Source organism: Lytechinus variegatus, chromosome 6, assembly GCF_018143015.1.
Source record: "Lytechinus variegatus isolate NC3 chromosome 6, Lvar_3.0, whole genome shotgun sequence".
Lineage (NCBI taxonomy): Eukaryota > Metazoa > Echinodermata > Echinoidea > Temnopleuroida > Toxopneustidae > Lytechinus > Lytechinus variegatus.
Genome location: NC_054745.1, coordinates 1,694,640 through 1,706,491, shown reverse-complemented (window position 1 = coordinate 1,706,491; position 11,852 = coordinate 1,694,640). Strand labels below are relative to the sequence as shown.

At 36.2% G+C, this 11,852-nt stretch overlaps 2 long non-coding RNA genes across 2 annotated transcripts; both read right to left on the bottom strand.

Annotated features, from left to right (window-relative positions):
* Positions 1-7,308: 7,308 nt before the first annotated feature.
* Positions 7,309-8,277, bottom strand: LOC121416804. The gene is made up of 2 exons (XR_005970259.1): positions 8,191-8,277; positions 7,309-7,433 (listed from the first exon to the last, which is right to left on the bottom strand). It is a non-coding gene; the product is annotated as an uncharacterized LOC121416804 (long non-coding RNA).
* Positions 8,278-8,356: 79 nt separating this feature from the next.
* Positions 8,357-11,019, bottom strand: LOC121416803. Its single transcript, XR_005970258.1, has 2 exons — positions 9,705-11,019; positions 8,357-8,946 (listed from the first exon to the last, which is right to left on the bottom strand). It is a non-coding gene; the product is annotated as an uncharacterized LOC121416803 (long non-coding RNA).
* Between the last annotated feature and the right edge of the window lie 833 nt (positions 11,020-11,852).

The window sequence follows — 11,852 nt, the reverse complement described above, 5'->3', positions numbered from 1 at the left end:
AGTATAATTAGCATAATCCGCTAATTATCATATATGTGCAATATATATATTCCTTTGTCATTTTATACTGAGTGAGAATTCCCGAAAACATAAATAATACAGGCATACAGCTATCCTATAGTTTTTCGATGATGAGGAATTCTTTTGTGACATTATCTTTTTCCTTTAAACAATGTTATTGTTATAATTAGCATAATTCGCTAATTAATATATATTTGCAATGAAAAGGTTTCTGTGTCAAAGTACTGTCTACATCGGCCTGAAAACATATATATTACAGCTCTTCTAATGTTTTCTATATTGATGAATCCATTTATGACAGTAATTTTCTATTTTAACCAATGTCAATGCCTTAATTAGAATTACTGGCCCAATGCACTAATTAACATCTATGTGCAATATGTCAAGTATATATTCCTATGACCAGTGTGTTGGCTCAATTGGTAGAGCATCCGTCTCACAACCGGGAGGTCGGGGGTTCAAACCCCGGCCGCATCAGACCAAAAGACGTTAAAAGATGGGAGTTGCTGCCACCCTGTTTGCAGGGGCGGAAATCTCTCCCAAAAGGTAGGGGGGACACAGGAGCGGATCCAGCCTTCGTCAATATGAGTGGTGACTTCGTTTCAGCCATATTTTCCCCGATCTGCAGCTCGAAGATGATTTTTGTTTGTTTCTTGGAAGGGGTAGTCCTCATTAGTCACTTCTTATAGCTTTATACTTATAAATTAATATATGATATCATAATCCTTCTTTATATGATGCGAGCGCAAAGCGCGAGCTAATTTTTAAAAATAATTTTATGTATTTTTGCTCAATTTTGAACTGATTCTGGGCAATGTTTGTTATCCTGAAAGAGATGTGTATGCAACCTAATAATTACTACGAACGCAAACCGCGAGCAGAAATGAACTGATGGAAAAGAAACCTGTTAAAGTAGCATTTAACAATCAAATAATGCGAGCGCGAAGCGCGAGCTGAATTTTTTTACATTTTCACCTAAAGAATGGAAATTCTAAGCACTTTTTGTAACTTAAGCAGAATAGGTATATAAGTAAACAATTAATGCGAGCGCGAAGCGCGAGCGGAAATTTTCGAGATTTAGTCCTATAATATTTACTGAACGTGACACTCAACATATTCATGTTTTGTAAATCCTGAATAGAAAGAAGAAACTATATTGCGAGCGCAAAGCGCGAGCAGAATTTTTTTATATACGTTTTGAACTGGTACCTGTTGAAAAGGTACCTGTTAAGGACTGCTTGCACTTAGCCATGAAGGCGTTACATATTTCAAAAATAAAAAAATGCGAGCCGAAGCGCAAGCTGAAAATTTTTTAACGTTCTAAAGAAAGAATGGAAAATTTCAATCAGTTTTTGTAATCGTGAAGCTATATAATTTAACGATTAATGTGAACGCGAAGCGCGAGCAGAAAAAAATCGAGATTTAGACCTAAAAATGGGCCACTCTGTTCATGTTTTGTAAATCATCTTAAGGATGAGTAATATGGGGTCTTCTTACATTAACAATGCGAGTACAAAGCGCGAGCAGAAAAATTTTGATATCGTGATCTGAAACTGGATAACGATTTTGATTAGAGAACAAGTTGAGTATCTGAATAAACATGATAAACATGCGCGAGCGTGTTTCATATTTAGACCTAGAATCTATACTAGGCATTCTAAATACAACTTTAATCATGAAAATTTGATATTCCGATCTGAAAATAAGAGTCAATTTCAGCTTTATATTTCAAGCACTTTGTAGAAAAATTGTAATTGAGTTTTGACATAGGACCGGGACATCCTTACGACATGTCATTATATGAAAATGAAGACTATCTCGAGATGAAACAAAAGGGACAATTTAATTATTGAATTAATATCATATTTATTAATGCCTAATGAGGGCGCAGAATCTGATATCATGGCATAAATACTGGACATTTCACTTTTGTGATTATAAATGGGATGCATCAGTTAATATATTTTTAACCATTACTGCAAGCACAAATCGTGAGCTAAACTTTTTGATAAACTGTCATGAAAAGGGGATTTTAAGTAGTAATTGTTGTATAATCAATATTGAAACATTTATATAACTCGCCAATCAATGCGAGCGTACAGCGCGCTAGCTGATACGTCTCGACAATCAGACCTGAAAAGGGATATCTTGTAAACTTAATGGAATACACGAAAATAATAGGTACCTGATAAATCAAAATTTGCGAGCGCGCAGCGCAAGCAGCAAATGTTAACATTCAGACCATAAAACTGACATTTTTACAGAGCACTTTTTAAAAATCACTTTGTAAATTACACAAAATAATGAAAGTTTGATTTCCGAGGTGAAATATGTTATGTATATTGACTTCCAACCTTCATATTCGAACTCAATATTTAACAAGATATGTAAATCACCTAACAGGCAATGCGAGCGCGAGCGAAAATTTTATGTAGTGGCACGAAAGATTATTTTTATTTTCCAAGTCTTCCCCTCATCTTATTTCATGCACTCGTCCTTCTCTTCTTTTCTCCTCTTTTTTCCCTCATTTTTCCTTCTTTCTTTCTTTTTTTTATGTTTTTGCTCCACAAAGAGGGGGGGGGGGGCTCGGCCCCTGGATCCGCCTATGGGGGCAAGAAGCGGGAAAATTTGACAGGCAAATAAAAATGTTATCATCGCCAAAGTAAGGTCATCTCGTCCCAAAATACAAGTTTTATTTCGATTTAGAATTATGTATTTCTTACCACCATAAAAGACCAAAAATAGTAGGGGGACATTTGATATTGTGTCCCCCCTACTTTTTTGAGTTGGGGGGGGACACGTCCCCCTGTCCCCCCTGGGATTTCCGCCCATGCCTGTTTGACATTCAACGATTAAAGGGATAGAGCCTCGTCGAACTGGCCCTGCTCAGCGGCTGCCGGCCGGGCCCACGATCAATTGGGCAAAGCAAATTTTCGGAGTATTTCATGTCTATTTCGTACAATGAATTATGGATTTTTATTTTTTCATTTTTTCTTTGTTAGTTTATATCGAGTGTGCCTGAAAACATGAAAAATACAGCTATCCTATGGTTAGTGGTATTTAAACTACAGGTGCAATACATATATTTCGTTGTCAATTAAGCTAATTACACAATTAACATTGTTTGAAGTGAAATACGATATCGACATAGAAACTATGAAATAGCTGTATTATTCATGTGTTCGGGCATTTTTTTAATTTGAAATGACAAAGGAATATATATATATATATATATATATATATATGCAATCAAATCGTTAATTATGTTAATTAGGGCAGTATACTGATTGCACTAATTACAAAATAACATTTGTTAAACGGGGAAAATAATGTCACAAAAGAATTCTTCATCATAGAAAACCATTGGATAGCTGTAATTGTTTATGTTCTCAGGCTTTCTCAATATAAAATGACAAAAGAATGTATATATATATATATATATCTATATATCTTTATATACATATACATATTGCACATATATGTTAATTAGTGCATTATGCTAATTAAAAAATCACATTGGTAAAAGGTAAAAATAATGTCATAAGTGAATTCCTAGTCACAGGAAATCATTGAATAGCTGTACTATTCATGTTTTCGGGCATTCTTGATATAAAATGACAAAGGAATATATTCATATGTAAAATATTGCTCATAAGATAATTAGCGCATTATGTTAATTACGCTAATTAAAACAATAACATTTATTAAACGGGAAAAATGATTTCACAAAAGAATTCCTCATAGAATAATACCATAGGATAGCTGTATTGTTTATGTTTTCAGGCTGTTGTAGTACGGTACTTCTGGACAAATAAATCTATATGTATATGTTAATTAGTGCATTAGGTTGATTATGATAATTATGCTAATTACAGCGACTGCATTGGTTAAAATGGAAAAATAATGTCATAAATGAATTCCTCGCCATAGAAAACCGTAGGATAGCTGTATTATTCATTTTTGGGCATTCTCGATATGAAATGACAATGAAATATGTATTTTAAATATATTACACATATATATGTTAATTAGTGCATTATGCTAATTACGCTAATTACAGTGATTACATCGGTTAAAATTGAAAAATAATGTCATAAATGAATTCCTCGATATAGAAAACCATAAAAAGGTTGCATTATTTACGTATTGTGAATTTTCTGGATAGACATCCACAAATACATATATATATATATACAGTGTATTACACTTATGCCAATTAGCTCATTATGCTAATTAGGCTGATTACGATAATTGCATAACTTAGAGATTTAAAATATTGTTATGCATGGATTCAACGTCACAGGACCTTTTAGAAAAATGATATTATTTATGTTTTTAGTCTTTCTGGTTTAAGAGAAGTAGTATATTACATATCGTACATATGCTAATTAGATGATTATGCTAATTAGGCTAATTAAAAAAATTGCTCAAGGTTGCCAAGGTGGCAACCAAGCTGAATTTACTTCAATACCCATCTAGAACACGAATCAACAAAAAAACCTTGTACTTAACAACTTTTCCAGGTCTTGTACATGGCCTATGAGACCGTCTACTGGACTACTAACCCAATTAATAATTTTCGTGTATTTGTGGTCTGAGGATGCGCCCTTGGAATTTATCCAAAGGCAATCATCCATACATGATGATGGTACGGCAACCGATTGGTCCAACATGATTAGAGAAGTTTGTTCCCAACATCTCATTGCAAATTTTCGTCAACTTGGCGGATTCGATGATATGGGGAACCCGGTAATCGTCGAGATTGACGAAAGTAAATTCTTTCATAGAAAGTATCATCGGGGCCAGTATCATGAAGGCCATTGGGTGTTTGGCGCCGTGGAGCGTGGTAGTGGTAGATGCCAACTGCAGGTTGTCCCTAGAAGGGACAGGGTCACACTTGAGCCCATTATTCAGCAATGGTGCTTGCCCGGTACCCACATTATAAGTGATGGCTGGGCGGCATACCATCATCTTGACCAGCTGAATAATGGGGTCTACCTTCATGATATGGTTATCCATGAACATCATTTCGTAGATCCCATCCATGATTGGCTGCACACCAATGCTATCGAGGGCGCATGGATGCGCGCCAAGAGGAAATTGCGCCGTCAACACGGTACGTCCCGGGCCCTTTTCCCATCATACCTCGATGAATTTATGTGGAGGAATAATGTAGGCCCAAACAAATTCGGGGAGATCATCAATTGCATAAGGCAATTCTATCCCGTTGAGTAAACTTAATCATGATTGCCACACAATTTGTATAAACCTAAAGAATAGTTGTGAGAAAAAAAACAAAGTTCATTCATAATATGTATAATAGTTGCATATACAAATTGTGATAAGTTATTCAAAATATCTCTCTTCTAAGTCAATATATAAAAAAATAGCAAATTTCATTGTGAATGGTCGCATTTTTTGGCTAATTGTGAAGTACAAATTTTGTTCATTATTCCATAAATTATGAACAATCCTCTTTCAAATCCCCTTTACATGTAGATCGATATGAAGTGTATCGCGTTGGTATATAGTGAAAACCCGTAGCTGTATGTGTTTCCTTACAATAGTTCATAAATTTCCCTTAATCAGGTTAAAAAATATACCAAAAAGTGTCTGTTCGTGTTTCCATTATTTCCTAAGTCAGGGGCGGGTCCAGCCTTCGCCAATAGGGGTGGGGGGAGTGAATTTTCTCAGCTACATCTTCCCCGATCGGCCGCTCGAAGTTGATTTTTGTTTGTTTCTTTGAAGGGGTGGTCCTAATAGTCACTTCTAATATTTATTCTTGTAAATCAACATAAATATATTATAATTTTAGAAGCCTCATTAAAATAGTGAGGGTGCGAAGCGCGAGCTATATTTTTTTCATGTATGTTGTCATAAAATTTGATCTAGACGAGATCGCGCGAGCAGAAATTTTTAATATACATTTAGACCTAATCCATAAAAGGATATGTTAAAGGGGAATTAAACCTTTGGAACAAATAGGCTTGTGTAGAAACAGAAAAATCAAAGAATAAGGAAAGTTTGAGAAAAATCGGACAAATAATGAGAAAGTTATGAGCATTTGAATATTGCAATCACTAATGCTATGGAGATCCTCCCATTGGCAATGCGACAAGGATGTGTGATGTCACTGATGACCAACTTTCCCCTTGGTGGACTATAAAATACCCTCAAAATGTCTCTTTTTGCTTTTTCTTACGATGATACAAACTCTTTATCCATTATGTATTCTTAGAAAATATGTATTACATGCCCTCATGTAGAAAGAACACATGATCTATGGATAGATGTGATAAAATAGGCAATTCAAGTGAAATATATACTAAAGTAATGGGGAGAGTTGTTCATCAGTGACATCACACATCTTTGTCGCATTGCCAGTTTGCTATCTCCATAGCAATAGTGATCGCAATATTCAAATGCTCATAACTTTCTCATTATTTGTCCGATTTTTCTCAAACTTTTGTTGATCTGTTTCTTTGATTTTTCTGTTTTCACACAAGCTATCTTGTTCCAATGGTTTCATTTTCCTTTAATGACCGCTTGCAATTAGCCATGAAGATGTTACATATTCCAACAATCAAAATAATGCGAGCGCGAAGCGCAAGATGAAAATTATTTCTACCTGAAGAATTAAAAGCACTTTTGGTAATCGTGAAAAGGATAAGTATATAACTAAACCATCGATGCGAGCGCGAAGCGCGAGCCGAAAAAATCGAGCTTTACACCTAACAAGTGAAATGCTTCTGGCGGTCTCACCTACATCACGCGATTCAAAATAGTAGCAGTGCTGATTTTGAAAACTACTAGAACTCACACAAGATGTTCAGTGATACTTGGTTACTTTTATTTCCACGTTTTATGAACTAGACCAATACACTTACAAAGATATGATGGTAATTCAACAAATACCCTCAACGTGGCCAAAGTTCATTGACCTTACATGACCTTTGACCTTGATCATGTGACCTGAAACTCGCACAGGATGTTCACTGATACTTGATTACTCTTATGTACAAGTTTCACGAGTCCGATCCATAAACTTTCAAAGTTACATTGGTAATTCAACGGTACCCCCATTATGGCCAAAGTTCATTGACCTTTGACCTCCGAAAGGAGGTCACGGAGTGACCTCGGGGGGGGGGGGGGGAAGGGAGGGGGTAGTATACGCTTATGTTGCACAAGTAATTACAATAGCTAGACATACAAGGAAAATCATGGTCGGATCCAGGCTGGTCCGGGCTGTATTTGCATAATATACATGTATCTTTTTCATGTCTTTACCGCTAATTTGCGGAATTTATCAATTTGGGCCTTCATCACACTTGCATATAACTAGAAATGATATTAGCAGTCGCAATTGATTTCGACCAGGAGCCTCGCTCGATTTTACATGCGGGGAGGTATACCTGAAGGGAAGTGATGGGGGCCCGGTTGGAAAAACTTTTGCTGGAATCGTTGATGAAAGCTGGGAATGGGCGGTGCACCCTGGATACATAAAAAACTTCCCCGTCTGATCGGGCATTCCTGACGGCTAGCAAGGGGGGGGGGTCGTCGCAATGCAGAGGGGACATTCGTTTGTGAGGGGGGTTCTAGCCGTGGGTTAACCCTTCTCTGGCTACTTACTTGGTTTTCACATATTTTGATTCAAGGTTTATGTATGGGGTGCAGATTGCATTCATTCACATAATTCCTCATTTTTCAGCATAGATTTCAGCACTAGTTCTGTATTTGTGTTACCCTGACTTTACAATTACAATATTCATGATATGATGTGAATTCATGTGGGTTTTACAATTACAAGATTCATGATATTAATGTGTATTCATGTATTACCATGGAAAATGAGGCATGTAAAACTGACATTAAATAATGTTGAATAAAAGCCACGAAAAAACGCACGATTCGAATAGCTTAACGATTCTCATTTATCAGGCGTGAATAATGAAATAATAAAACACTACGTCCATGCATTGACTCTATATGTCCTTTTACCTTGGTCATGTGATCTGTATCTCATGCAGGATTTTCAATGATACTTGATTACTCATATATCTAATAGTTTCGTGAACTATATAGATACATATATGTCTTAAAAGTATACGTTCAAAGTTATGATGGCAATTCAATAAATTCCCCCAACATGGGCATGCAATGTTCCTTCACCTGAAGGGAAGTGATGGGGGCCCGGTTGGAAAAACTTTTGCTGGAATCGTTGATGAAAGCTGGGAATGGGCGGTGCACCCTGGATACATAAAAACTTCCCCGTCTGATCGGGCATTCCTGACGGCTAGCAAGGGGGGGGGCTCGTCGCAATGCAGAGGGGACATTCGTTTGTGAGGGGGGTTCTAGCCGTGGGTTAACCCTTCTCTGGCTACTTACTTGGTTTTCACATATTTTGATTCAAGGTTTATGTATGGGGTGCAGATTGCATTCATTCACATAATTCCTCATTTTTCAGCATAGATTTCAGCACTAGTTCTGTATTTGTGTTACCCTGACTTTACAATTACAATATTCATGATATGATGTGAATTCATGTGGGTTTTACAATTACAAGATTCATGATATTAATGTGTATTCATGTATTACCATGGAAAATGAGGCATGTAAAACTGACATTAAATAATGTTGAATAAAAGCCACGAAAAAACGCACGATTCGAATAGCTTAACGATTCTCATTTATCAGGCGTGAATAATGAAATAATAAAACACTACGTCCATGCATTGACTCTATATGTCCTTTTACCTTGGTCATGTGATCTGTATCTCATGCAGGATTTTCAATGATACTTGATTACTCATATATCTAATAGTTTCGTGAACTATATAGATACATATATGTCTTAAAAGTATACGTTCAAAGTTATGATGGCAATTCAATAAATTCCCCCAACATGGGCATGCAATGTTCCTTCACCTGAAGGGAAGTGATGGGGGCCCGGTTGGAAAAACTTTTGCTGGAATCGTTGATGAAAGCTGGGAATGGGCGGTGCACCCTGGATACATAAAAAACTTCCCCGTCTGATCGGGCATTCCTGACGGCTAGCAAGGGGGGGGGGGTCGTCGCAATGCAGAGGGGACATTCGTTTGTGAGGGGGGTTCTAGCCGTGGGTTAACCCTTCTCTGGCTACTTACTTGGTTTTCACATATTTTGATTCAAGGTTTATGTATGGGGTGCAGATTGCATTCATTCACATAATTCCTCATTTTTCAGCATAGATTTCAGCACTAGTTCTGTATTTGTGTTACCCTGACTTTACAATTACAATATTCATGATATGATGTGAATTCATGTGGGTTTTACAATTACAAGATTCATGATATTAATGTGTATTCATGTATTACCATGGAAAATGAGGCATGTAAAACTGACATTAAATAATGTTGAATAAAAGCCACGAAAAAACGCACGATTCGAATAGCTTAACGATTCTCATTTATCAGGCGTGAATAATGAAATAATAAAACACTACGTCCATGCATTGACTCTATATGTCCTTTTACCTTGGTCATGTGATCTGTATCTCATGCAGGATTTTCAATGATACTTGATTACTCATATATCTAATAGTTTCGTGAACTATATAGATACATATATGTCTTAAAAGTATACGTTCAAAGTTATGATGGCAATTCAATAAATTCCCCCAACATGGGCATGCAATGTTCCTTCACCCTATGACCTTTGATCTTGGTCGTGTGACCCGAAACTCGCATGATGTTCATGGATACTTGATTGTTCTTATGTCCAAGTTTCATGAACTACATCCCTAAACTTTTCAGTTATGATGACAATTCCACAAATACCCCCAACATGGTCAAAGTTCTTTGACCCTACGTGACCTTTGGCCTATTTATGTTACCTGAAACTCAGGATCAAGGCATGATCTTTAGTGATACACCATTACTGTTATGTCTAAGTTTCATGAACTAGGTTCCTTATACCTTTTTAAGTTATGACGACATTTCTAAAACTTAACCTTTGTTAAGATTTCTATAATGATTCACCCAACATGGTCTACGTTCACTGACCCTCAATGACCTTGGTCATGTGACCTGGAACTCAGAATGTTCAATGGTACTTGATTACTCTCATGTCTAAGTTTCATGGACTAGTTCCAAAGACTTTCTATGTTCTGATAACATTTCAAAAACTTAACCATGGTTAAGATTTCAGTGTTGACGACACCGCCGCCGCCACCGCCGCCGTCCAGTAAAACCCTTTAATAACGTTAAGTAAATTAACAATTAGCACTTTTGGAAATCACGTTAAGCTAAGTTTTCCTCTTGAAGAATGGCATGAATTGTTAGGTTTTTTGTATCCCTTCTTTTCTTAAATATATATCAAAAAAAGAAAAAAAGAAAATAAGTTTATACTATTTTCTTTTATCTTTAACAACATTTGATTTTAGTAAAGGAATGCATGGTATTATTATAAAGCCCGGATGCTTTCCTCAATTAGTTCTGTTAATCGGATACTGGGGCCATAATATTGGTCAACGGTTGGAGAAAGCCTCCTTTCCGGCTGATGATTAGTCATGGGTGACTCGAGGAAAACGGCCGATGAAAGCACCTTTTCGATCTAGTTCATCAGTTACCCAGCTATTCGAGGAGCAGTTAAAAAATTGAGCTTTTTATCCAAACCTCCATGCCAAGCTTTAGGAGGGGAAAATTCAAGCACGTGATTATGAAAGAAATAAATCTTTGCTTACAACACATTTATTTGCTCATTGATTTTTTTCTCATATGATTTTTTGTGTAACTATAGGTTTAAACATTCATGTTTAGTTCTCTTTCGTAAGTTGTTTCTTTGTTAGGGTTTAGCTTAGGCCTGGTGTTTTTAGAGCCCTTGTGAGTTATGTACCTGCCGGATTGCCTTCTGGGCAAGTTCCTTAAACTGCGGGTGAACAGGGCATTAAGATCAGGCACCAGTCCCGTATATATTTTAAAGGGGAATCCAGCCTTGGCCATAAAATGTTATGTTGGGAAGGAGAAAAATAAATTAATCAGAATGGTGAAAGTTTGAAAGAAATCGGACCAGCAATGAGAAAGTTATAGCTGCTTTAAAATTGAGATCACTAATACTATGTAGATTTCAAATTGGCAACTGTGTAAGTAAATTATGACAAGGGGCGAGGACAACTTTCCCATAGGCCATGTACTTTATTATCAGGGATTTGTGGTTTTCCATTAAGTACCCATTCCCCTGGGGCAGTAATGTAAATATAACCCAGGTAGTATACTGTAGCATGTCCTCATGAAAGAAAAATATAATTTGAAATAAAACTTTTGGGAAAATGACATTTTAGCCATAATATGTATTGGAGTACATGGAGGAGTAGTCCTTGCCTTACATCACTATGACATCCCATATGTGGCTAATTTGAAGTCTCCATGGGTATAGTGATTACCAATATTTACAACTTTTAAAAATTCATAACTTTCTTGTTGTTTGTCCAATATTGTTCAAAGTTTCACCTATCAACTTGTCTGATTTTTCTTTTCCTTATAAAAACAAGTTTATTTGGGTTGGATTCCCCTTTAAGTGTTTAATGTAATTGTTATTATTATTAGTTATTTATTGTAAAGCGCTTTGATCATATTTTTGGTAAAGCGATATATAAGCACCTGTTATGTATGTATGTATGTAATATAATAAGAAGTGACACTTCTGTACAAAAATAAAGAAGAAAAAACTCCCATAATACTAAGAAGAATGAGAAACAAGAGGAACGCCTTTGGAAGTCTCACCTGCATTACGGCATTCCATATAGCAGCAATGTTGACTTTGAAAAAAAAAACACTATTGAATAAAGAAAAAAA